This window comes from Dermacentor albipictus, chromosome 2, assembly GCF_038994185.2.
Source record: "Dermacentor albipictus isolate Rhodes 1998 colony chromosome 2, USDA_Dalb.pri_finalv2, whole genome shotgun sequence".
Lineage (NCBI taxonomy): Eukaryota > Metazoa > Arthropoda > Arachnida > Ixodida > Ixodidae > Dermacentor > Dermacentor albipictus.
This window is the reverse complement of record NC_091822.1, coordinates 38,009,379-38,036,111: the sequence shown is the minus strand read 5'-3', so window position 1 is coordinate 38,036,111 and position 26,733 is coordinate 38,009,379. Positions and strand designations below refer to the sequence as shown.

General features: G+C 46.6%; 1 protein-coding gene across 1 annotated transcript in view; it reads left to right on the top strand.

Annotated features, from left to right (window-relative positions):
- The first annotated feature begins 1,031 nt into the window (after nucleotides 1-1,031).
- Nucleotides 1,032-26,733, top strand: part of LOC135918274 (shematrin-like protein 2) — a 49,477-nt gene continuing 23,775 nt past the window's right edge. Inside the window, exon 1 of the mRNA XM_070532827.1 lies at nucleotides 1,032-1,140. The gene's annotated coding sequence lies outside the window, so the exon portion shown is untranslated. The remainder of the gene's footprint in view (nucleotides 1,141-26,733) is intronic.

The following is a 26,733-nucleotide window of genomic DNA, read 5'->3' as shown; positions in this document are numbered from 1 at the left end:
TTCAATGATAAGCACGTCACCATCGACAGTCATCGTGAGATGGCTTTTTAGCGAATTTGTTCTTTGTTTATAGTCCGTGATTTCTGTAAATTTCCTAAGTTCACTTTGCAGGGGCCTAATGAATTAATAAATTTTTGTTAATTAGTCCCCTGAAGCTCACGTAATTAGCAGAAAGTACGCCCGCCTCACCCTAGGAACTCGTCTGCAACAATGCCACGTTCGCTGCGATCATTACTCCTTTTGAATAAAAATTGTAGTGTGTAAAAAAGCCCCCCTGCACATGCTTGTACAGTATTACAGAAGCCAGTGTCTTGCAGTGCCTTGCACTGTGTAAACGGTAAGTTTCTTTGGCACTGAATTGCACTGGGGGACCCTGGCACTCGTTGGAAGTCAGTGGGACACCTGTGAGATCGCAGGATTAGAGCTGCGCCACACTACACGCGACGCTGGTTTCACTGCCTTGACGCTGGAGTGCACTGGCAACTGCTGTACACGCTCTGGTTCTCACTGCATTTCTCTAGCTCGTACTCGAAACTGCGATGGTTGCGTTTGTGCCCCACTGGTTCCACTATGAACAGAGTGTAGGCGATGTTGAATAATAAAGGCTTGATACAATTTTATCGCGAGATACTTGTCTCCTGTCCTAAAGAACGCTTTATTTTGAGGTATTAAATGTCTGATTTGGGGTGCAGCTTGTAATAAAGGTTCTGAGCTGCTCCATTTATGCATGTATTCTTGACCATAAAGATAACTTTTGAATTTTGCACCTCCTCATTGGCTGTGTGGATTGCTGTGTGCACGGACAAAAAAAAAACGCACAGATATCGCCCCGCTTTCTAGTAGTGTGTATATATTCCAGCTTTTTAACTCGCCTGGCGTCAATGAGGGCTCATTGCTGAGAAGCAATTCATGTTTATATTTGGTGCGTGTTCACCGAAGTTCTTATGCCAGTGTAAGTGACGTGTTCCTGCAGTGGTTTATAGTTGTTTATAAGTGATGACGCAACCGATAACGGCGAGTTGTGGCTGTATTCTGGATTCGACACGAAATAAATAAAAGAAACTGAGCAGTCGTTCGGATGTGTTCGGAAGGAGGAAACCAGCCACTGATTCATATAATCGTCCCGACAACAAAGTTGAGGTAAGTTGTGCGCTTCCACTTTCCCTAGTGTAGTAAAAAATTGTGGTTGTAAAGTTCTTAGGCCAAATTACACCAGTTTTAGCATTCACCAAGTACCCGTGCCGAGATGGTTCCCTTCAACGAAATGTGAGGCCTAACTAACCCGCTAAGGGTGTATTCACGCTGTCGGCACTTTCGGGCCAATGAATAAAGAAGTGTAACGAGCAGAAACCATTCTATACTTCAGTTTTCCTATCAGTGTTTTGAAATAAACCATTTTTTTTTGTCTGCAGTACCAGCACAAGAAGCAGTGCGCGCTGATGTGACGCGTTATAAGCATACGTATGCGTGCTCGGGCCGAAGGCTGCCAGCTACACTGAATGCCGCTTTTCTTACCGATATGTGACTGCACAGATGTGTCGAATGAAAATCATTCTTGAACTAAGAAGATGTTCTGTGTTATTAGTGCGAAGTACAAGAAACGGCTGTCAAAATCGAGAGTATCAGGCCGCACAGTGTGCCGGGCCAGCAGTAGCTTTAAGAGCTCTTTCGAAGTCAAAATACCAATCGCAAAAGAAAATCAGGGTTGTGGCACTTCAAGGCATACTATTCAATACGGACAACTTTTTCTTTCTGATAGCGACATATGTTTTAGTTGCGAGCTGAAAGGGATTATGCCGTATCTGTGCGATACATGTAAAAACCAACAGAAACTGCATCTGGGCGTTCACACCTTTTTCACAAAGCAAGGTTATCCACTGTAATAAATACTACGTAAAAGAAAAGCTGGCATGACCTTCAGGGAAGATGTTTGCTGGATTTGCATCCAGTCTTGATTAAGTGTTTAAGTTCTCCTTTCAAGTTTTTGATGGATGAAAGAAGCCGCTTTGTGTGACGTTTTCTTTGTGTGTACTGCTCGTTGGCTAGTGGTTGCTTTTGACAAACTACTGCTCATATTATTGTTAATAGTACCCATACATACATATTTCATTCATTGCAATAAATAACATGTTTTAAAAAGAGAAATCTTGCATGGTGTAATGGTAAAGATGTTAAAACGGACGTTTGGGCGAGTTGGTAGACCATGTTAAACGGAACAGCGAGCATTTTGAGAGGGCCAAGCAGGGAGACTCGACTCGGACAAGCCGTGCCATGTCTCCCTCCTTGTCCCAGTGAAAATACGCGCTGTTCCGTTTAAAAAAAGGTAAAGAAGTGCACTTGTGATTTTTAGGTGAGAGGATCGGGCTTCTTAATGGGCAGGGTTTTTTGTCTCCTCTTTTTCTTATTGCAATGAAATGCAGCTTGTCGCTTTTTTTATTTCAAAAAAGTATAGACGCGATGGCCAGGCACCGCGTTTTCGTCGCTCTAGAGCTGCTTTTTGCACCAGTCACCAGCGCCTTCCAGGCTCCAGCAACGAGCGCGCGACACTGATGCCATAATTGAACAGAAATTGGTTAGAATACAATACATATATAGAAAGATGCGAAACACAAGGTATAGGATATCTTTGGGTTATTTACCCAACAGTTTCGGTCAGTGGGCTGACCTATGCTGGGTGAATAGTTGGGCCACCAAGTGGGGCTTCTAATTTTTATGAATACCCTTGCGACATTGATATATATATATATATATATATATATATATATATATATATATATATATACGAAACACATACATTGCCACTAAATCAGAAGTAATAAGTGCTACGGTAACAATTGTAGTTAGCCCTGTTATCAAGCTTCGATGCGCAAAGATAACGACAGCGAAGGTCAAAACGACTATGATGATTGTTCGTTCCAGATCGTATGACGACAACATTGTTAAAGGGCCCCTCACTAGGTCTGGCCATGTTAAGCTGAGAAGTGCAGTGCTTGCAATGCGCGCTAGCGATTGTCTCTGCAAAGTATTAAACCACTACGCCCAGCGAAAAGAGCTCAAATTTCAAACCAGAGACCACGCTTCCTCCTCGTGGGCGCCGCGCTCACAGCCGGGGAGTCGACGTCAATCGCACAGGTGCGCCCTCGTAAACTGCGGCGTTGTGACGCAACTCACAGTGACGCATGACATCGACAATTATTGAAGGAAAAATAGGTTGTTTGGGTGACTGGCTACTTAAACGCACCATCTTAAGTTGAAAGGAATTATAAAACCCACAAACCGAATGTTTCCGTGTCATTGCTTTACTCCGTGCCGTAGCAAGAGTGGCACACTTCCATTTAATCTCCGTGCTTCCATGTCGTGCGCTTGCGCGGCGAAAACAAAGCTAGCTCTCATTTTCTACCGGGTTCCAGCGCTGAGTCAGTGCTCTGACTGTGGCAAATACTTCTGTCGCTGATCAGGTGTGCACAGCGTGCAAAATTGTGCGCTGTGCGAAACGCGATAAAGGCAACAGGTCGTGCACGACGCGGTCACCGGAAGTGCGCCAAGCAGCGCAAGCGCGACACATAAAAAAATTCCACTGATCGAACGTGCCCTGAGATAGAACGTACGATGACATAGAAGAGAACAATCCAGTTAAGCGACCATACTGGCATTGTACAACATGCAAGGTCGATTCAAATAGATCGCGGAGCTTCGGGCGAAAAGCGGTTCAGTACAGATTGTCACCGACATCAGCATGGGGGGTTATGGGAGCAGCGATTGAAGCGTGACTATGTTTGGAGGGAACAAAAATTGGGAAAGAAACGGCGTTTTTTAATTCAAACGAGACACACTTGGATTCTTTCAATGAAAATAAAATTCCTAGTCAATTTTATATATTCGTGACGAGTTAAGAAAATACAAGTTTAACTTCATTATTATTAATAAATACATTTTTTTAGCGCCCATCGCTACAGGGGGCGTTGACGCCACTATCACTCGCAATGCAATGCACGCTTGAAATGGGCAGAAAGGCGCACTCGTATCACCTGTTGAAATACGCCCCCCTCACAGTTTGTGCTTTCTTGCTTGTCGAAGTTTGTCTGAATTTGGTGACGCGGGTAGCTTCATTGCTTCTTAATCTTTTCAGTCAAAAGTAGTGACTTACGACCGCCAGTTAATTGTGTAGTTGTTTTCGTGCGATTGCGCTGGTCGACGGGCTTGGCATTCAACAATAGGATCAGCACTCTACACCTAATGCTTTCGTCGGCCTCCAAAGAAAGCATGTTCTCTGCAGGGATGCGATTCCGACAACCGTACGGCTGGCCTTTTCCTGCATCGCTTTCCACGCTGAAATCTCGAAACGCCCATCAAGTCGAATGACGGGGCATTTGAATATATAGCTCCAAAGGAAGAACAACAAAACGAATGTCGCGCCTTCGAAAACAAAATGTCGTCACTTCTGCTTTTAATGGACATGGCGTCACTGTATTTTTTCTTCCACCGGAAGTGTTCCCACCACATACAGATTGCACTAAGCCCCATGGTCCGCCGATGGACAACCATGTTTTGAACGTATGGGCTTCTATGGAAGCTTCGCTACCAGGTATATTTACCTTGCAACATGCATGTAGAAAAGGCTGGCTATACATGAGTTCTAAAACAGTTACGTTGTCTTTTATCCGCTCAAGCTTGTTTTCTCATGGTAAACGTTTTCTTCACGGTAAAACATCGATTTCTCGGATTTGTTCACAGAAACGTTCGGCAGTAGCGCGAGGACAAAACTCTATTGCAGTATACATTCTGCCAGTGTCGTTTTGTTTTTGAACCACTTCTCAGAAGTAAGCCGCCTTACTTGTGAGAAGGATTTACTTTAAGCGGCGGTAGCTTGAAATAAACCTAATTGTGGCTTTAAGCTGTTTGCGAGTCAGGAAAAAGCATTCACCAATAGTTTTGAAGCGAACAATTGAAGCCGTTTAATGTTTCCTTTAAAAGGGGGACGCGATAGGGTAAATGTGCTGCATTCGCATCGGAAATCATGGGGGCTGTTGTTTGCGGGACTGTATCGAGAAGGAAGTGGACGCAGCATCGAAAGCACGCGAATGTGCGACGTCCGAACTCTTACTCGCACGAAACCCTGTTTCAGAGCCTGCGCACCATCGAACGACAGTGGTTGAATGAATTAACGCACTGGTTGATCTCGCAACCCATAGTTCCTGGAGTGCAATCCCCTGCCTGGAATTTTATTTTTAGGTCATTGTCTATTTATTTATTGCCTTTATTGGAAATTTTCGCTCACGGCCAACAGTTGCCTACAACGCCGATACCAAATTTCTTGCTAAACCTCCTTCTAAACGCTATCGCGTTAAAAAAGCAGTAATCTGTCATATTCAAGGATGTATCGACATCTGAACTGTCAGAAGTTAAAGTGGACGAAGTCAACATCCTCTGTCAAGGTCGCCGCTCGTGGGCTGCCCTTAACATTACCGTGATATGTACGTGCATTTTTTTTTTTTGCGAATATGCGATCGTTTGCAGGCGCTAGAAAGTGCAACTCGACTTGATATTTCAAATGCGTTTCAGTGCCTGGAGTATCAATTGATATGAATGAGGGAAACAATAATCTGTTCTCGTTGATGGAAGTGGTACGGTTGCCAGTTGGGAGGCATGTTAGTGAGAAGACTGAACTGGTCTTTAAGCAGCACTTATTCATTCTGAGTGGATTCGAACCAGCCATGTCACTACGAGAAAAGCTCTCCCGCTAAAAATTCACTGCTAGCGAAATTCTTGATATTTAGGTACGTATTTACACGTGACGTCCATTTCCCATTTGTCACCAGTTGACTTTCACTTTCCCATGTACACTGTCGTCCTTTATGAAAGGGAACACGCGAGCGCGTGGCCTGCGCTCTGCGCCGGCTGCCCACAGCGCCATCAGCCGACAGCTAAAGAAAGCACGTCCGCTTTTGGCGTCATCTATTGGCAAACAAAATAACCAGTCATGGCCGGTGGGCAAGCGCTGCTAAGATTATGCTCCCTCACCGCTCGCGCAACGGGCGATGCCTGCAGCGCGTCGTCTGCTGGTAACAAATCGAGCGTGGTGCACGAGCACGATCGAAACGTAGAAGCTCTGTCTCTCGCCTTGACGCCTGTTGCGCTTCGCCTAAACTAGAGCTATATAGCATAGGTGAGGGCGATGCACTCAGCGGAAGGTTTGGTTGTTCTTTATCTATAACTGAATGATACTCTGTATCATTCAGTGATACACTATCATGCGAGCTCTATGGATTCGTCGTAGAACTCGCATTTGCTTAAGCCACAACTGAATACATTTCCAAGAACACAGTATGCAGCATTATAGTTCTCCAGCGAATAAAGGTGTGAATTTTCATGGAAATATGCTTAGCTTCAGCTGTATTGTCCCTGCGTCGGGAATGAAAGTAGAAATACCAGTTTAGACTCGCTCGAGGATAAATTTCAAACCAACCTTGCATGGCACTAACCACCGAATCCGAGCGTTTCCGTGCGCGCGAATCCGTGCGTGCAGTTAAAAAAGACGACGGTAGTGATTTCCCTCGGCTAAATGGTCACTATGTGTGCGATAATCGGCAGCAGTCCTTCAAAACCCCTGCATGGTTTTCAGCCGAGTGGCAGCGCTATGATCAGTTCGGTCGGTGGACCAAGTTCGAGTCTATGACCATTTAAGAATGCCGGGGTAAAGATAGCAGTGATAATGTACTAGTTCATACGTGTAAATATGGGCTCCAAAATACTACGAGAGGGAAAGGTAGGATGCTGAACGCCTTGCGCACTAGCGTGATAAAAAGGGATAAGGGCATGTGTAGTTTAATTCCTTATTTTTGTGGGCCACGAGGCAGGTCATTGCATCAACTACAAGGAGGCCACTAAAAGCAGCAAACAGGATCGTTCAGGCCTTCAAGACGGAACGCCGTGTGAAGGACGCTCAGCACAGGCGCTGACCTCGGGCAACAACTGAATACGAAGACCGTGTGATTGTGGCTGCAGTAGCACTGAAGCCGCAGACAACAGTCACTGAAGTACTGAAGGAACTTGGCATTAGGGCGTGCGAGACGACTGCGACGCGCCGCCTCGACGAAGCTGGTCTCAAAAAGAGGATTGCTTGCAGGAATCCTCTGCTTCGAGGCACCAACAAAGCCAAACGCCTGCAGTTTGGGAAGGACCACGCAGATTGGATTACCTCCGACTGGGAATGTGTTGTATTCACCGACGAAGGTTCATTCACGACCCGGTGGGACCAGAGACAGAGTGTGGCGCCCAGAAAACCGCCGGTAGGTGACGTTTTATCCTTAACGGTAATTATATCACTGTAAGAAATGCTGAAAAAACTCTACCGGGCGGTTACCCTTCTTTATGCATTGTGTGATATTGTAGCCTATCAAGTTCTCTCTGGCGTAGACGCCAGAGAGAACTTGATATTCAAGGCAGGGTGTTAGATTACGTTCACCAGCATTAAAGTGTAGTTGCGTTCTCTAATATTACTAATATTATTACGCTCATCAGTATTAGTTCACATTGAAAGACACTTTAGCACATGCTGAAAGTGTAGACACGGAAGAGGAGGCAGTAGGCTGGCAACTGCCACAAACAGAGGCACACCACCAGCCCAATTGCTGTTTCGATATGAGAGAGTAGAAAATAGCAAAATATCTTGAAAGAAATAGGAAAGTGAATAAAAACCTAAAACAGTACGAAACGTATACATGAGCAGCCGGCGATAAATGCGCGCGCCATGTAGCACAGCGGAATACCGCATGTTTGGCGTAAAGGAAGGGTATTCGAGATAAGTTGAGTGACTGTTGGTTTGGTGTCAATGCATGATCTAATAATACTTTTCTGCAGTTACAGACCAGGATACCTCCAGCGAGTGGCTGCAAGTGGGCGTTCAGCAGTGTGCGTGTGGGGCCTCGTGTCCAAAAAAGGGCTTGGTCCACTAGTCCGCATAGAGGACAGATTCACGTTTGCCGCCTGCTGCTCAATCGTGGACGACGTGATGGTGCCCTGCTTGCTGAATGGGCCCTTCCCGGAAGGTGCTTACATCTTCCAGCAAGGCAAGTCGCCCATACACACATCCGGAAGGGTGACAAGCTTTTTCGAGAATCGTGGAATCGACTCTCTATGGTGGCTGCCCCAGTCTCCATACCTTAACATTATTGAGAACGTGCGAGGCCTTTTGAAAACTGCGCTGGCGGCTCGGTCCGCACGGACTATCGGCCAACGAGCTTTGGGTTGTCACAAAGGAGTGGAAGCGGCTGAGAAGCAACAGATCACTAACGGCCGCCTTGTATAACTCGCTACCCTGAAGAATGGCAGCTGTCGTCGCAGCAAATGGGACGGCACGAGGTACGGAAAAGTGCGTCGACACAACATATTTCAGACTTTTGTTTTGTTTTGGTGCTCAATACAAAAGAAAAATATACGTATATCTTTTATGTCAATAAATGTATTCATATCTGTTTTTGCATTTTGTGCTCGCGTCTTTTACATTACAGATACAAGATTCATTAAAATATTTACAAACATTTCTAACATTTTTTTTTGCTTCTAGTTTCTTACGTAGCAATATACCTTCGCTATCATCACGGTCAGGGTGCTTTGCTTGTGCATGGCGTTATAGCATCAAGTGCAGATATACTAAACGACAGAAAACTTTCTCTGCCGACAGGCAAGTACTTTCCGGGTAAGTGGGAATCTGCCTCGAAGGAAAATTTTCGCGACGTTCAGTGATACACATTCGAAAAAGCAAACCACAACCAAACCTTCCGCTGAGTGCATCGCCCTCACCTATATAGCTCTAGTTTAGGCGAAGCGCAACAGGCGTTAGGCGAGAGACAGAGCTTCTACGTTTCGATCGTGCTCGTGCACCACGCTCTATTTGTTACCAGCAGACGACGCGCTGCAGGCATCGCCCGTTGCGCGAGCGGTGAGGGAGCATAATCTTAGCAGCGCTTGCCCAGCGGCCATGACTGGTTATTTTGTTTGCCAATAGATGACGCCAAAAGCGGACGTGCTTTCTTTAGCTGTCGGCTGATGGCGCTGTGGGCAGCCGCCGCAGAGTGCAGGCCACGCGCTCGCGTGTTCCCTTTCATAAAGGACGACAGTGTACATGAGTGTTAACGCGATGACGCGATGCAGTTGAGCGCTCGAGAAGATAAACCAAATTGCCAGGGCGCGCCTTCGTTCCCTACTTACGTAGTTTATTGTTACCTAAAGTTTTTTTTTATTTTTTAGTGTAATGCATGCTAAACAACTCTTAGAAATGGAACTCTAACACTAATGCATGGAAAACAACTTTAATGCACGAAAAACTATACACGAGTTACTACTGGCTAGTGCGCTAAGCGTACACTACCTCAGCTAATTAATTATCATCGCTCGTGCAATAAATCAACCACTAAACAAAAAGTACAACTCTTAACGCGAGCGCAAAGCGCAGATACCTTAAAAATCAGGCATGGGAAGACCTTTGCAGACAGCGCCAAAGGGCCGGGAAGCGTAAGGTTCCTCGGCTTTCGGGCGGCGCCAACGAGTCGCCGAGACACGACCGTTGGAAGTCAGGCGAGCAGTGTGTGCGTGTGCACATGTGTGCCATCAGCGCCTACTCTTTCTTAGGACGCTCATCCTTTCTCCCCATCTACCGACGCGGCAAGTTGGCGCCGGGTGCTTACAGGTGCGCGTGTGAGGCGGTTAAGCCCATTCATGTTCCGATGTTGCGCCTGAGTTCCTGATTGGACCAAACCGTGCTATGGTGACCTAGAATACTGTGAGGGTGAAGCTTTCTTTTTCTGAGAGAGAGAACTGCCACTCCGCCGCGCTGCTTTGCTGGATCTTCGGGCTTTCTTTTCTGTGGAAGCTGCGCCAAAGCGGCGGGCGTCTGCTATGCGCTTGGTATTTTGGTCGCTATTGGGCAACATTGCGATAATTTAGCTACTATAATAAACTAAGTAAATGCAAGATAATACTGCAGCGACTGGCCACGCAGAGAATGCGTTTGTGCGTTGAAATGCGGGGATTTTGTATATTTCCTTCTATGCTTGCAGGTTTGTCACCGCAATGGTCCGCACTTACGGGGCTGTTTCAGGCTCACATTCAGCGCGCACTTAATTGTGAGCGGAGGTATTCAGTTAGGTGGAGCATGACGAACGTAAACGTGCTGCAAAATACAATAAGCACCAGATGACAGGCATAACCAGGAGAACGAAGCAAATATAAACGGCTTGCTCATGCTAACGCTTTGCCCCTGTCATTTGCTTTATTTTATTTCATGCGTTGGATTCGCTTTACAAGACTGCCTCGTGCGCTCTGCTGTTTCTTTCTTAACATGTAAGTAAAATTAGCAATTTGTTCCGCATGCTCGCCGGTTCGTACATAGCAACTATACTTGCTGATCAGCTAACACGTAGTTGCAGTTACATAATTAAAATCCAAAGGACGCAATCTCTTCACGTTTTTCTGTCATTGAAGGCAATAGTAGTACTGATATTAAAGGTTAACAGAAATATTTCTGGTGCATCAAGGGTGGCATTTAATGCAAACACACATACATCGCCATGCCCAATGAATGCTTGCTAGTTTACGTAACAATCCTACATTACGCCATAAATTACTCTTATCCTACTGGCGAGGCGCTTGCATTTGATAGCATGATACAAGTTACATGTTGAAAACACGGGGAATGCGGGAGATGGAAATTCAAGAGGATGAGCAAAACGTGAACAAGGTGAATGCAGGAGCCAACGTTTCGACAAGTGGACTTGTCTTCTTCAAGGCGATGTACCCTTTATTCGCCTCAGTATATACAGGTGGGTTTCTTCTAAAGGGGAGAGGGTGTGACGCGAGAGGGCGCGGAAACGAGGGAAGGTGTGGTAGCGTGTCGAATTGAGAGTAAAGGAACGCTTTGCACAAGGCACAGCATCTTTGTGGAGGAGGGCGAATGACGAGAGTAGAAATGAAATAGACTTTATACTCTGCGCTAACCCTGGCATCATGCAAGAAGTGCACGTGCTCGGCAAGGTGCGCTGCAGTGACCATAGGATGGGAAGAACTCGAATTAGCCTTGACATAAAGAGGGAATGGAAGAAACTGGTACATAAGAAGCCGATCAATGAGTTAGCGGTAAGAGGGAAAATAGAGGAATTCCGGATAAAACTAAAGAACAGGTATTCGGCCTTCACTCAGAAAGAGGACCTTATACCTGAATATATGAACGACAATCTTATGGGCATGATTAGGGAATGTGCAATAGAAGTCGGTGGTAACTCCGTTAGACAGGATGCCAGTAAGCTTTCGCAGGAGACGAAAGATCTGACCAAGAAACGTCAATGTATGAAAGCCTCTAATCCTACAGCTAGAATAGAACTGGCAGAACTTTCCAAGTTAATCAACAAGCGTAAGACAGCTGACACAAGGAAGTATACTATGGATAGAATTGAACGTGCTCTCAGGAACGGAGGAAGCCTAAAAGCAGTAATGAAGAAACTAGGAATTGGCAAGAATCAGATGTATGGAACAGACAGAGCCGGCAATATCATTACTAATATGGATGAGATAGTTCAAGTGGCTGAGGACTATAGAGATTTATACAGCACCAGTGGCACCCAAGACCATAATGGAAGAGAGAATAGTGTAAATGAATTTAACATCCCACAGGTAACGGCAGAAAAAGAAAGGAAAGCTTTGGTAGCTATGCAAAGGGGGAAGGCAGCTGGGGAGGATATGGTAACAGCAGATTTGTTGAAGGATGGTGGGCCGATTGCTCTACAAAAACTACCCACCCTGTAGACGCAATGCCTCATGACCTCGAGCGTACCGGAATCTTGGAAGAACACTAACATAAACCTATTCCATAAGAAAGGGGACGCCAGAGACTGGAAAGATTATAGGCCGATCAGCTTACTGTCCGTTGCCTACAATGTATTTACTAAGGTAATGGCAAATAGAATCAGGAACACCATAGACTTCCGTCAACCAAAGGACCAGGCAGGATTCCGTACCGGCTACTCAACAACAGACGATATTCGTACTATCAATCAGGTCATAGAGAAATGTGCCGAATATAACCAACCCTTATATATGGCTTTCATTGATAACGAGAAAGCGTTTGATTCAGTCGATACCTCAGAAACCCAATTGGACGGCGATATTACAGAGACAGAAGTGAGGGCAGCCCTACACAGCATAAGACGAAACACAGCGCCCGGAGCAGACGGCATTCACTATGCACTGCTACGCAACCTCGACGACCAGGCCATACGGCAACTCATTGTATACTACAACGACAATTGGAAAAACGGAACGCTTCCACAGGAATGGCGACACGCCGATATCACCTTAATTCGGAAACCCGGGAAACCGCTGTCCCTCCAAAATCTCAGACCCATTTCCCTAACTTCGTGTGTGGGCGAGCTCTTCGAGCACGTAGTTCTAAACCGCCTCCAGCCTCACCTCGAAGCGAACCAATTCTTTCCCAATACCTTATTCGGCTATCGTCCAGGTCTGTCTGCGCAGGACATACTCCTACAACTTAAGGAGGATGTTGTGGATAGTCCAAGTAAAGCTCAAACAAGAGCCATTCTGGCGTTGGACCTCAAAGGAGCCTTTGATAACGTCTCACATGACCTCATTCTAAACAACCTTGCATTCTCCCGATGCGGAAAGCGCATCTATGATTATGTCCGAGCCTTTTTATCGGACCGAACAGCCACCATCGGCCTAGGTGATATTCGGTCGGATATCATAAAACTTTCCGGCAGAGGGACTCCCCAGGGTTCGGTTCTCTCACCCACCCTGTTCAACGTGGCAATGGCAAAGCTACCACCACTCCTCGACAAACTTCCGAACGTGCAGCACGCACTGTACGCCGATGATATTACAATCTGGGTGACCACAGGTTCAGACGGCGCCATTCAAGACGCACTACAGGAAGCCGTCAATATAGTTCAAGAGTATGCAACAGCCGGAGCACTCACATGCGCAGCTGAGAAGTCGGAGCTCCTTCTTGTATTTAAAAAACGGAACAGGACCGATATTCCACCAGCCATCACATTGCATCTCAGTGGCAACGTTATTCCAAGGGTAGACAGACTACGTGTACTTGGCCTTCACATACAACACAACGGGAAGGCCACACATACCCTACACGTGCTCCGCCAACAACTTACCCAAATAACGCACATGATAAAGCGCATTACAAACCGCCGACAAGGACTGAAAGAAAAAGACGTACTCCAAATTGTGCAAGCCCTCATAATCAGCCGATTAACCTACCACCTCCCCTATCATAATCTGACTCAGACTGAGATGCACCAGATGGACACCCTCCTCCGTACGGCACTAAAGGCAGCGCTCGGACTACCCCAACATGCGTCTACGCAGCTGCTACTACGACTGGGAGTGCACAACACCATCCGCGAACTAGTTGAAGGTCATCTGAACAGCCAATTGCAACGTCTGCAACGAACAATGCAAGGGTGCCACATTCTATCCCGGCTAGGATACCAAACACCGAGAGAACCACAACAGGAAAACCGCACATTTCTTCCGCTTAGCATTCGCAACAAAATTCACGTGGTCCCAATTCCCCGGAATATGCACCCTGACCGTCATAAAGGTCGACGAAAGGCAAGAGCACAAGCCCTGGCTCGCCTATTTGGCGATGACACATCAAACACTGCAGTCCTGTACACCGACGTGGCCCGCTACCCACGGAAACGTGCCCTATGTCTAGTCGTACTAGATAGTGCAGACATTCTGAGAGCTTCGGCCACGCTCAACACTGTGGACAGTAGCACGGCGGAAGAGGCTGCTATTGCCCTAGCCATCGTACACGCTTCAACCATGCAGGCACCGGATGGATCTATCACAGTGGTCACTGATTCTCAGACCGCCTGCAGGACTTTGGCACAAGGGAGGGTGACACCCTACCCACACCGCATCCTTACATCATTACACCCCACAGCGTTACACAGGGTGCGTATCGTCTGGACGCCTGGACACGCCTCTCTCCATGGTAATGAACGCGCTAATGCGGTAGCCCGAGAGCTCGCTAACCGGGCGCCATTGGAAGAGCTGTCCAACCCAGACGACGCACCGATAGAACGACTGAACTACACTGAAACTCTACAATATTACAGAGATACCAGGAGACACTTCCCTGCACCACATAATTACTTTAATCGAGAAGATGCCGTTGCGTGGCGACAGCTTCAAACTAATTCATTTTCCTGCCTCTTTTATCTTCACCTCTTCCACCCCACACAATATCCCTCATACTGTCCCTATTGTGGAGCAAAGCCCACAATATATCATTGCACCTGGGAGTGCCCACATCCTCCGGGCTACTCCCGTATTCCTTCACCTTCACCTTCCTCCTGGGAGACTGCGCTGACCAGCTCAGACCCGCAAGAGCAGCGACGGCTGATCCGGCGGGCACGCGGAGTGGCGCGGGCCAATGGGGCCCTGAACTAAGGGCTCCACCCTGCGAGGAAGTCGCCCAACCTGATGACAAATAAATGTTTTCTCTCTCTCTCTCTCTCTCTCTCTCAGTAGTCATGGAGGCATTACGGAATCAGAGTGTAGACGAGCCGTATATAAAAATACTGAAAGATATCTTTAGGGGCTCCACAGCCACCCTAGTCCTCCATAACGAAACCAACACAATCCCAATAAAGAAAGGCGTCAGGCAGGGAAATACAATCTCTCCAATGCTATTCACAGCGTGTTTCCAGGAGGTATTCAGCGACCTGGATTGGGGAGAAATGGGGATAAACGTTAATAGAGAATACCATAGTAACTTAGATTCGTTTATCATGTTGCCTTGCTTATATAGTAACTTAGGGGACCAACTGCAATGCATGCTCACTGACCTGGAGAGGCAAAGCAGAAGGGTGGGTCTAAACATTATACTGCAGAAAACTAAAGTATTGTTTAACAGTCTCGGAAGAGAACAGCAATTTACGATAGGTAGCGAAGCACTGGAAGTGGTAAGGAAATACATCTACTTAGGACAGGTAGCGACTGCGGATGACACTGAAATAATCAGAAGAATTAGAATGGGCTGGGTGTGTGTGGCAGGCATTCTCAAATCATGAACAGAAGGTTGCCATTATCCCTCAAGAGCAAAGTGTATAACAGCTGCGTCTTACCAGTACTCACGTACGGGGCAGAAACCTGGAGGCATACGAAAAGGGTTCTATATAAATTGAATTGTGGTTTTCACTGTATTGGAGTGGCGCGGCTTGAAGCAGCACGCTGTCTATTCGCTACTTTACACATACGCAGAAACGTGTCAAAACACTAAATTTTCATATATGCAATGCTTTGAAATGAACAACGAGTAAAGGCACGCGCTCTAGGCTTTGCACGTCTCAGTACTGCTACAATAGGCTCAAGGACGCATATAAGGAACGCATATCTAAGTGTTAAGTTTTCGGCTTTCAGTGCCATGTGGAAGCGAGAGGCTTGAGACTATTAAAATCTTTATTTACGTTCACATACGCACGGAAGTGTAACTTTTGAACCATTCGCTTAGATTGAGGATTGGAGTCGCGTTTCTTCAGGCAGCATAATAACACGCCTACTTCGTCATCGGGTGACCGCGTGCCATCGTAAAGAAATGTTCTTCCTCCGCGCAGGACGCGCCTCCATGTATCGGAAGTTTCTGGAATTTTATCGATGGTTCTATGCGCTGTCTGTTGTCACGTTACCTTGCGTAACCTGATGGCACACATGTGCGACGTAAATGGCGTAGAAATTTCCGGACCACACGCAAGCACTAACGATTACTCCGGAACCTTCGATGATTGATGTTTCAAAGGCGACGGGCTTGACCGGCTGATCAGATTTTCGACGATCGCCAACCATGTTCGCCGTTATTGCTGTGCTTTAGTGTAACTTGCTATTCTAGGCACAATTCCTCCAATAAAAAGTTAGTTTCGTCATTCATAGTTTTATTGCTGTATTATTCACCGTCACTACTACGCAACAACATACCAGGATAAATGGTATTTTCTTGATCGGCAACAAAAATTTTAAAAGATAGATGACCCAGGGCATATAGCACAGCTCTTCTGCTTCATGAGCTAGATTATTCGCGCAGGAGGGCATTATTTGGACGACGGACAGACAGAAGACAGACAAGAAACTTTATTTGCTCCTAAGGGACTACGTTGTCGTAGTTTTTGGCCGCCACCGCGCCGGGAATGGAAGACCGTGATATCAGGCCTTTTGGACAGCCCGAAGCAGGGCTTGTAGGTCGTCGTTCTTGACGGCTTCTTACCACTCTTCTTGCCTGTTTAAAGCCGAGTCGTGCAATTCAGAACATTGCCACAGCATGTTCTAACCACCTGTGGTTCTTCCATGTCAACTCTATGCATGGTACACGGCCGTTTTTGCACTTCGCCTTCACCGAAATGCGCCCCTTAAACAGAAAAGCCAATGTACAACGTAGCAAGCAGGGGAAGTCGCATAACGGGCAAACTAGCCGCTGCTTTATTGATCGTGCATGGTAACATGAGCTTTCCAGAAGAAACAAATGTTTTGCGCATTTGCCTGTGCATTGCATGTTTTGCATGTACGCTCCGCGGCTTTGGAGGATCAGGATTTGGAGGAGAATCGAGAATTACACTGCAACATAGATGACGGAACTGTTTTATATTGCATCGAGATGGAGCGCATATGTATTAGTGAAACTTTTGTTTGCTTAGCATGCATGGCATGTTGCGGTGACATGGTCCTCATGCTCCTATTCATCATGATCCTATTCCAATTATTTGTTTGTTCGTGCATGTGTAGTAAGTTCCTCGTATGAATGCTCCGGACAGAAAGGAAAATTAGATGAAAGTTCGTGCTTGTCCGTGCCAACACCTTGTCGTATTTGGCTGACTTTGGCACGGCGCATTCCGAATTTCTTTTCGGCCTAACTATTCATCATTCATCCCCCCTTGCCTCTCCCCCGCGCACCAATTTGAGCCTAGTCAGTGCTATCAATCAAGCGCTCAGACAGCTATAAGCTGCTGTGTCGAATTGGCTGCTCTGGCAGACACGGGGGAATGCGGCGGGGTCACTATTATCCTCTTCGTCTCCCTCTGTCGCTGCCGCCCAAAGAACGCGGTCGGGCTAGGTCCAGCGGAGGAAAGTTTGGCGTCTATGCCGTTTTCTTTATTCACCCTTTCATTTTACCCTTTCCTCCTATACTATACATAGCTAGTACACCAACTGGGTGCAACACCACCTGAGTGCTTGCAGTCATGTGCGCGCTCGTCAGCGCAGTACTATCGTGAAAAATGCTCGTTTGCGATCGTCATTCCTACTGAGAAGCCTACATCTTGAAATACGTAGCAAAGTGGCCAGGAATTATTGTGAGTTTTATAATAAATTATAGGTCCAGCAACCAGGATAAAAAAGTTGGCGCTGGATGCCACCGTCTTCGATGTGGGATGACCTCGGATATACAGAAGCGTGGAAGTTACAATGGTGAGTGCATTTGTTTTGCGCATGTTATAGGTTTTATAAGGAGCCAGACGGAGTGAATTAGGAAACGACGCATCAAGTTGTGTGTTTTACAAGCAAGGTTGTTTCAAAGGGCTAAATTTAAGGATACTCTTGCCTTTAAAATTATGCCCAGCTGCTGAACGCTTTTTCTTTTTGCTTTTTAATACCCCGATATCAGCCTATATTACTGTTGAAGTTCTAACATTTCCCATTGTTTCACTGCGTCCTAAGCGTTGAATGTTTTTCCATTCATGCTCAGCACTACATCGATTTTGGACGGCCTAAAGAACAATGTGTGGTGGCGATTGCAACGTCGTATTGCGTTTATCGGCTATGAGCTTGTGGCATTGATGTGCGCATTATAAATTTAGGTTGACTAGAAATTTAAAACAGTTTTTATGTGTAGTGGTTACATGTTAAATGTGATAATGCATATTTTTCAGTACACTTTATTTAAATGAATACATTTTCCCATAACCTCAATATCGTTGTCGAGTCCCCTGTAGTGGCAGAACGCAATTATTTCAGGAATAAGCAGGCAATCTAAAATGAAATGGGGGTCTTCACAGCTGGAAAATGCTGCTATTGCAGTAAGTTAGCGCACAGCCGAAAGAGTCATTGAAACATGCTTTCTTATTTTATTCATTTCTTGTCTGCGGAAATATAGGTGCTGGTAAGTTCCTCGTGTAGACCAATCAACTCTTGCAGAGCAGAAACGCTGTGCGCCGAATCGACAATTCATTCGCGATGTTTTAGAATGGATGTCATAAATTGCTGCAAACCCAAGCAATGTCATGCGGTATAGTTACTGCTGAAACAGCCCTAGCTAATGTAGCGTGTCTGTAATTACATACCTCTTTTTATTCCCAGCCTTTGAATAGTGCCTGGAGTAGAACACGTGTATTTCTCTATTTGTGAATTTCACCCAAAGTCCAGGACATTGATTTCATTAAGCCATGCGCGCTGCCTGATCCTGCTAGTGATACCGAGGAACTGCACTTCTTCTCACTGTTCTAAGTCAGGCATCATTTCCAGCCGGCAGTATTTGTTTCATTTCGTATAAATGCCTATTTTGCTATTGTTTTCTGACGAGACTTGTCGGATTTCACATTAGAAATTTCGCACGAAGGCTGCATTGTGTCTACAATATCTAAAACTAGGCTTTTTGGGCTGTAGCAGGTTGTGCTGCATTTTTTTTAAATTTTATTGTGCTCCGCTGACTAGATGTGGGGTGTAAACAAGGCGGATGGATCCTGCGCATTTTATGTATGTGTTCTAAATATTCTCTGTTACACCTTCTGCGAAATATACCATATATGCTGAAATACTAGGGAGTATTACCTCACAAATCTATTCCAAGAAAATTACTTAATTGACCCTTTAGAACTCTGCTCAAACTTATATTCTTGTGGTATGGCGATTCTTCAAGTGAAAGCACTGCCACATACATTGATCATACGAACATATTTGATTTATTTCTTTTTATGTTACAGTGCAAGTAACTCCTCGAAGTCATGGTGAAGTCCATATGGGAAGTGGTCGGAAATTTAATGAAACCACCGCGTTATCGTGGTCCTCGGGGCCTGACCAGCCCCCCATTTATCCAAGCACTGACCATCCTGCCTACCGACGTCAGCTCCCTGCCCTGAAACACCTGGCCAGCCCACCGTCCTCGAGACCTTGCCCCATTCCTATCCTGAAGGCAGAGTCTGTAAGCAAACTGAACATAACCGAGCGTCACCCATCTAGGTCCACGGAAAATGCCTGTTTATGCAAATGTATTAGCAAATAAACTGTCATAAAAGTGAATTTCAGTATTCTTTTATTATGATTTGCAAGTATATCTTTTTGTCGAGCTTTCCTAGCTACTATTGAGGAAAACGATGTGGGAACAATTGCTATCAAAAATGCCGCTAGCAAAAGATTCGCGGTAAGAATGGCTTCCTACTCTAGAGCCGGCGTATCTACAATATTCGTCATGCCAAGGGCATTGGTTCAATGCTGGAATTATTAATGGCAATGATATGGCTCAACACTGGTCCTACGCTGGCAGCTGAATGGCTGCTGCATTGGCTCAAAGCTGGCATTAATAATGGCAACGATATGGTTCAACACTGGTCCTACGCTGGCAGCACAATGGCTGTTGCATTGACACAACATTGTTCCAATCTTGGCTTTAACTCTGCGCAGCATTAAATTGGGTTGCACTTTGCCAATATGCGAACATTGATTGAAGATTGGCACTAATTACTGCCAGGATTGGGCCATGCTGCGACCATTGCTAGTGCGCTGTCTGAGCTGGGTTCTGCAGGGCAGTCTTGATGAGTGCTCGGGCTCTGGCTTCTTTTCGGGCCTTGTTTTATTGTGGGTGAACGTTCCTCGGGAAAGGGGAGACAAGAAAGGAGCCCGTTTCACCCTGGTAGAGCGGGACGGCGCACGACTCCTCGGCCATGGGTGCCAGACCCGCCATCTCGAGTATTTTACGGCTGGCCTTGGTGGTAGACAAGCGAACAATCTGTGCATTTTGTGGTGCTTCTACGACTTCGCTCAGGGTGTTGTGGACCCCGACGTGGATCAGCTTCTCCGTGCTGGTCATCACGGGCATGCCAAGTACTCGTTTAATGCCATCACTGATGAGTGCGTCGATCTTGTTCTCCTCCGACCGCCCCCACTTTAGCGCGGAAGCCACGTAGTTGATATGGCTCATGAGCAAGGCTTGGTAGACCCTTAGAAGTTTGGTTTCGCTGATGCCACCCCTCCAGCTCGTCACTCGCGAAACGAGTCTGAGCATCTTCTCCGTCTTCGCGCTCAGGCGCGCGATCGTTTGCGCGTTGCTGCCCTTTGCATTGAGGACCAGTCCAAGCATCCTGAGAGAATCCACCCTCTGGATGCGCTGACCCGTCTTCGTTCCGAGTTCAATCGGCACTGGGTCCAGCGTCGTGTCGAACTTGTGGCTCTTTCTGTCGGGCCGATACAGGCAAGAATTACAACTTGGCTGGCGAGAGGATCAGTCCCGTGCCTTCGAGGAATTCTTCCGCGACTTGCAGGACATCTTGCAGGGCCAACTCCAGCACTGCGTCCTAACCACCGCCGCACCAGACGGTGATGTCGTCCGCGTAGAGAGCGTGATTGAGATTGACGCCCTAGATTCGGTTGAGTCGGACAGGTGGGTCGCTCATGGCAATGCTGAAGAGCAGTGGGGATAACACCGCACCCTGCGGCGGGCCACAGGCTCCCAGCGCGTATTCGTCCGACTTGATCTGGTCCACGTTGATGATGGCCTTGCGATTCTTGAAGAAAGAGTTGACGTACGCCCGAGCTTCAATCTCGTCCAAATCTCGTCCAAATTTCGCAGGAGTCTGTTCGAGATTCCACCTGGCCCGGGCTTCGATCTTTCGTTGAGGCCTTGAAGAGCCGCTCTGAGTTCCGAAATGGAGAAGGGAGCGTTCAGCTCCTCGTCCGCCTTGCTAGCATAGCCCTGGTAATCTTCCGGCCCGGACTGCCCGATGGGGAAGTAGTGACTTGCAGCTTCGTCCATCACTTCGTTCGTAGATGCGCTTTCGCTATTGAGCTTGTGGACCAGCCTATCGATGACCAGAGTGGGGTTTCTCTTGGACTGCGTGTCGTCCAGTAACTGCTTGAGGAGGTTCCACTTGCCTCCCGCGCACATCTGTCCGTCGACTGACGCGCATACTTCGTTCCATTGCTGCAGGCCGAGCTCCTCACAGTGGGATTCGATCTCGTGGTTGAGGGCAGCGATTCTGCTCCGGAGGCTGTGATTCAGCTTCTGCGTCTTCCATCTAGCCACGAGGTAATTCTTGGCTTCAAGCATGATAAACTGGTTGCAAAAGTGTGGTTACCTAACATTTACACAAAGTCATTTATGGTGCATATTGCAATGCACAAATTCAACTTCGGGAATTTGAAAGAAAAATCTATTTAGAACTATTTAGAACGAATTCTCAGGATGACACCAGCTTTGCGTCATGCCATTTTTTAGTGTGCGATAAAACTTATTGGTATTTCAGTAATTTTTCCGCTTCAATGCAGAAAAGGTCGTTAGTAATGGGCGACTTCAATGCAAAAGTGGGGAAAGAGCAAGCTGTGGAACAAGCAATTGGCAACTACGGCATCGGTTCTAGGAAAGCTAGAGGAAAGATGCTCGTAGAATTCACAGAAAGGAATAAGCTTCGACTAACGAACAACTTTTTCAAGAAGCGTAGCAACAAACAGTGGACCTGAAGAAGCCCTAATGGTGAAACAAGACATGAAATTGATTTCATACTTTTTCCCAGCAGAGTGCAGGATGTAGAAGTGATAGGTAGGGTAAAGTGCAGTGATCATAGGTTAGGCAGGACTAGGATTCACGGCAATTTGAAGAGAGAAAGATCAAAATTGGTCAAGAAGAAACAGGTCAACCTTGAGGCAGTAAAGGTAAAAGCAGACAAATTCAGGCTGGTACTTGCAAATAAATATGCAGCCTTAGAGCAGAAAGATGATGTTGACATAGAGCTAACGAATGAAACCGTAACTAGGTTGGCTTCAGAGAAAGCAAGTGAAATGGAAGGCAAGGCACTAAGGCAACCAGTAGGCAAGCTCACCCAAGTAACAAAGGACTTAATAAAGAAACGACAAAAATGAAAGTGTCCAACACAAGAGAAGACAGAATTCGCGGAACTGTCAAAACTTATCAACAAAGCAAAAATAAGTGATATTCAAAACTATAACGTGAGAAAGACTGGAGAAGACGTAAGAGATGGACGCAGTCTGAAATCAATGAGAAGTAAAGTTGGCATACGACAAAGCAAGATGTATGCAATAAACGATAAACAGGGTAATATCATCGGTGATTTCGAAGATATAGTAAAAGCAGCAGAAGAATTCTATACTGACCTGAACAGTACCCAGAGGACTCAGGAGTACTCGGTTCGAAACAATAATGAATGGAGCACAGAAACCTCCTACAACTAGAGATGAGGTCAAAAGGGCCTTGTAAGGCATGGAACGGGGAAAAGCGGCAGGAGATGATGGAATAACATTCGATTTAATCAAAGATGGAGGAGAGATAAGGATAGGAAAACTGGTGGCTCTCTACGCAATATCGACTGCAAGGGATGCCACGAAAGTGGAAGAATGCAAACATTATATTAATCTAGAAAAAGGGGACACGTTGAGTAGAACTTGTTGCTGGGCGAGTTGGTTGGGATCTAAAGAATACATTGTTGCGCCAAAAAAGGAAAATAAAGACTTGGGAAGGAAGAGTACGAAACGACAGATTGAGCGCTGAACAATAAGACTCAAATGGTTGATGTAACTTCAAGTAGACATGGTAGGAAAGGGGCCCACTGTACTAGAATGTCTAGTACAGTGGGCCTCTTTTATACCATGTCTACTTCAAGTTCAAGGGCCCACTGTACTAAAATGTCTAGTACAGTGGGCCCCTTTTCTACCATGTCTACATCGATTTCGAGGGTCCACTGTACTAGAATGTCTAGTACAGTGGGCCCCTTTTCTACCATGTCTACTTCAAGTTATATCAACCATTTGAGTCTTATTGTTCAGAGCTCAATCTGTCGTTTCGTACTCTTCCTTCCCCAATCTTCATTTTCCTTTTTTGGCGCAACAATGCATTCTTAAGGGAGACGTTAAAGAACTGAAAAATTATAGGTCCATTAGCTTACTCCCAGTATCATATAAAATATTTGCCAAAATATTCTTCAATAGAATAAGGGCAAAACCGGACTTTAGTCAACCAAGGGAACAAGGTGCCGTCAGGAAGGGATACTCTACAATGGATCACATCCATGTCATATATCAGGTTATCGAGAAATCCTCAGAGTATAGTAAGGCTTTCTATATGGCTTTCATAAATTATGAAAAAGCATTTGATTCAGTAGAGATACCAACAGTCATATAGGCATGGCGTAATCAAGAAATACAGACCGTATGTGTATATACCCTTGAAAATATCTACAGAGATTCCACAGCCACCTTAATTCTACACAAGAAAACTAGGAAGATACCTATACAGAAAGGGGTCAGACAAGGAGACACAATCTTTCCAATGCTGTTCACTGCGTGCTTGGAAGAACTATTGAAGCTATTAAACTGGGACGGTTTAGGAGTAAGGATCGATGGCGAATATCTCAGCAACTATCGCTTTGCCGATGACATTGTTCTATTCAGCCACAATGCAGACGAGTTACATCAAATGATTGAGGACCTTTACAGAGAGAGGGTAAGAGTGGGATTGAAGATTAATATGCAGAAGACAAACATAATGACAACTAGCCGGGCAAAAAAACAAGAGTTCAGGATCGCCAGTCGGCATCTAGAGCGTGTGAAGGAGTAAGTTGACCTAGGTCAGTTAATCACAGGGAACCCTGATCATGAAAAGGAAATTCACAGAAGAATAAATATGGGTTGGATCGTATATGGAGGTCATTGCCAGCTTCTGACTGGAAGCTTACCATTATCAATGAAAAGGAAGGTGTATATTCAGTGTATTTTACCAGCGCTGACATATGGGGCAGAGACTTGGAGACTGACAAAGAAGCTTGAGGACAAGTTAAGAATCTCGCAAAGAGCGATGGAACGCAGATTGCTAGGCATCACGTTAAGAGACAGAAAGAGAGCGGTTTGGAATAGAGGACAAACGGGTATAGACGATATCCTAATTGACATCAATAGATAAAAATGCAGCTGGACAGGTCATGTAATGCGCCGGTTAGATAACCGTTGGACCATTAGGGCTACAGTATGGGTACCAAGAGAAGGGAAACGCAGTCGAGGATGGCAGAAGACTAGGTGGAGCAATAAAGTGAGCAAATTCGCGGGTGCTAGTTGGAATCGACTGGCGCAGGACAGGGGTAATTGGAGATCGCAGGGGAAGGTTTTCGTCCTGCAGTGGACATAAAACAGTCTATTATTATTAATATTGTCACGCACTAAGGCAAGAATAAGCAGCAGTATCAGCAGCCAGACACGAAAATGTCAGACACAAGGAGGACGGTTCACCAGCTGGCGCAAGATCCTTGACTTCGTCGTCTTCAATCACCGTTTTTGCAGGGCATGCAATGATGGCTCAAAACACCAGGTGGCATTATTCCCCCTCGCAACGGAGCATCGACTCGATGCTCAAACAGAAAACGTACATGGAAACTACACAAATTAGGTAAGACAAAAAAGTGTGTCGGGGGGGGGGGGGAACACGCTAGCACACATACGGAAATGCACACGGAAAAATGTGTTCTGTGGTCGGGAACGAAAATAAACACTTCACAATTCTTTGGAGGAAGATGCGGCGACAGCGAAAAAAAGGTTGTTTCACTAGTACACTTCACCGTGTAAAATACGGCTTGAGGCGGACCACATGTACAGTCTCTGCGCATGGTAAACAGCGCTTGGGCGATGGCAGGTCTCCATCTGGGATCACTTCATAGTTCACGTTGCTTACACGCCTTAGTACTGTGTATGGTCCGAAGTACTTGCTGAGGAGTTTCTTGCTGAGGCCTCACCGTCTAATGGGTGTCCAAACCCAAACTTGGTCACCAGGCTCATAGGTCACTTGTCTGTGGTGGAGATTGTACCTTATTGCATCGGTACACTGCTGCTGTGTTATGTGCATGCGGGCCAGTTGACGCGGTTCCTCGGCGCGCTGAATGTACTCCTCGACGTCAGGAGCTAACTGGTCGAGCTGGTCGGTATCTTCATATGGCACCATGGCGTCTAGCATAGTTTGTACATCTCGACCAGAAACGAGGTGGAATGGCGGGTAGCGTGTAGTTTCCTGCGTGGCAGTGTTGTACGCAAACGTTACGTACGGCAGAATTTCGTCCCACGTCTTGTGCTGCACATCCACGTACATAGCGAGCATGTCTGCCAGTGTTTTGTTTAGTCTTTCTGTCAAGCCGTTAGTCTGAGGGTGGTATGCAGTGGTCTTTCGATGACTCGTGTAGCTCAGCTTGAAGATGTCATCCAGAAGCTTCGCCGTAAATGCCGTCCCTCGGTCAGTGATAATAAATGACGGTGCGCCGTGCCGAAGCACAATGTGATGCATAAAAAACTGGGCAACTTCAGATGCTGTCCCGCGTGGTAGTGCCTTCGTCTCAGCGTAACGCGTCAAGTAGTCAGTTGCGACAATGATCCACTTATTGCGGGAGGAAGACAAGGGAAATGGTCCAAGAAGGTCCATTCCAACTTGATCAAACGGCGTACGCGGAGGGTCGATGGGTTGTAGAAGGCCTGCAGGCTTGCAGGGTGGTGACTTGCGGCGCTGGCATTCACGGCATCCTTTCACGTAGCGTTTGACGCAAGCAGTCAGTCTAGGCCAGTAGTACAGTTGCCGTACCCTGTCCAGAGTCTTTGAGTAGCCCAAGTGACCAGATGTCGGCTCGTCGTGGGAGGCTAATAGGATGTCGTCGCGGAGGGCTTGAGGTACTACTAGCAGATGTGGTTTGTCGCCGGCACCTGTTTCTTTTGTATAAGATGCCCCCTCGTAGGCAAAATGACGACAACCGCCGCGAAAGTGGGCGAGGAATGGACGCGTTGCCGCCTTCTAAGTGATCGATGACGGGTCTTAACTCAGCGTCCGATCGCTGTTTAGCGAGCAGATCCGGCCCACTGAGGGCTCCCAGAAAGGCGCTGTCGTCTTCCTCGTCAGGATTCGGAGATTTAATAGGTGCCCGTGATAACGTGTCAGCATCTTCATGTTTCCTGCCTGACTTGTACACGATGGTGATGTTGAATTCCTGGAGTCGCAGACTCCAACGTGCCAATCGTCCAGAAGGGTCTCGGAGGTTGGTCAACCAGCACAAAGCGTGATGGTCGGTCAGAACTTTAAATGGCCGCCCGTAGAGATACGGCCTAAACTTTGTGGTAGCCCAAATAACCGCGAGGCACTCCTTCTCTGTGGTGGAATAATTGGACTCTGCGCGTGACAGAGTGCGGCTCGCGTAGGCTATGACTCGTTCAGTGCCGTCTTGTCGTTGCACCAGGATAGCTCCGAGACCGATATTGCTGGCGTCAGTGCGTACTTCTGTGTCGGCATCCTCATCAAAATGACCGAGCACGGGAGGAGAAGACAAGCGACGTTGTAGGTCCGCAAAGGCGGTCTGTTGTGCATCAGTCCAGAGGAATGGCGTGTCGTCACGCGTAAGGCGAAATAGCGGATCTGCAATCTTCGAAAAATTTTCAATGAAGCGTCGATAATATGCACACAAGCCC